The sequence below is a fragment of the Molossus molossus genome, unplaced genomic scaffold (assembly GCF_014108415.1).
Source record: "Molossus molossus isolate mMolMol1 unplaced genomic scaffold, mMolMol1.p scaffold_m16_p_12, whole genome shotgun sequence".
In the NCBI taxonomy this organism is placed as follows: domain Eukaryota; kingdom Metazoa; phylum Chordata; class Mammalia; order Chiroptera; family Molossidae; genus Molossus; species Molossus molossus.
This window is the reverse complement of record NW_023425347.1, coordinates 13,750,464-13,751,776: the sequence shown is the minus strand read 5'-3', so window position 1 is coordinate 13,751,776 and position 1,313 is coordinate 13,750,464. Positions and strand designations below refer to the sequence as shown.

Sequence of the window (1,313 nt, the reverse complement as noted above, 5' to 3'; positions counted from 1 at the left end):
CCTGATCTGTGTGACTTAGTTGGTTGGGCGTTATCAGGTACACCAAGAGCTTGCCGGTTTGATTCCCAGTCAGGGCACATGCCCCGGTTGTGGGCTGGATCCCCAATAGGGGGCGTGCAGGAGGCTGCCGATTGATGTTTCAATGTTTCTTTTTCTCATGATGCATGTTTTTCTCTTTCCACCTCCCTTCCTCTCTTTCTAAATAAATAAAAACATATTTTTTAAAAAGTTTTTTCCTTTCCCTTTTTAACCAGATTTTAATTTTAATCAAAAATTTTAAGGTGATCTAGTGTGTTGATAACCGTGTGAGTTTTAAAACATTGTCATGGCCCTTTTCGGTTTTAACATTGTTTTAACACTGTTGGCATTTCCTTTCAGGAGTTCAAATCCCACCTTTCAATGTGAGACTCAAGTACTATTCAAAAATACTCTTGGATTTAATAGAGCCTACCAGTAATTCTGCTTTCCTAGAACATGCAAGTAATGGGCAAAAGATACTTTATGATTTAGGGATAGATATCTGCACTGATGTTATTCGTCTTCCAACAAGAAAAGGTTCTCTCTAAGGAGACCTGCTCAAGGAGCATTCGTTTACATCCACTGCCCTGGCTTGTGTAAATGCCAATCCATTGTTTACAGAGCATATGCCAGAGCCTGGTGGCAGACTGATCTTAGCTCTGTTTCATAAACACCCAACTCTGACCACCCAAACCCTGGCAAGTATTTTCTGGCTCCCAGTTATCATGACTTGATTTACAATAGCTCAGCCCAGTCAACCCAGTTGTAAAAGAGTATTAAAATTTTTTTGATGTCTTAATTCATTTATTCATTACAGAAAGAATTAATATGATCTGTTAACAGAGCTTTATCATAATATGAAATGTTGCAAATTTTAACTACCACATGGGGACCTAAATACTTCAACTTTCTTATGTCAATCTTATGAACACCCTGACCCTTCTATTATAATACATGTAATGCTGTATCAAGTTTTTAAACTGATAAGAACAGATACTACACTTGATCTTAGCCAAAAGGCCGAGAAGCGATGTATCAAGTTTTTAAATGTAATACATGTTACACAGTATCAACTTTTTACATATTTGTGTTATTACTGGTTTCCCTCAGCTAGCGTGAAAGATCTTTAGGTAACAGGAACAGTGTGACACATACTAGGCATTTAATATGCATATTTAATGGGAGGGAGGAAGGAAGGATGGATGGATGAATGGGTGGGTGAAGCTATATTCCCTATTGTGAACATCTACTGGTATAACCATGAAAAGGTAATAATACATGCACACTGCCAGATA

The 1,313-nt window shown here is 37.7% G+C and overlaps 1 non-coding gene across 1 annotated transcript; it reads right to left on the bottom strand.

Annotated features, from left to right (window-relative positions):
• Positions 1-860: 860 nt before the first annotated feature.
• LOC118627452 lies at positions 861-1,050 on the bottom strand. The gene has a single exon (XR_004959188.1). It is a non-coding gene; the product is annotated as a U2 spliceosomal RNA (small nuclear RNA).
• Positions 1,051-1,313: the final 263 nt, after the last annotated feature.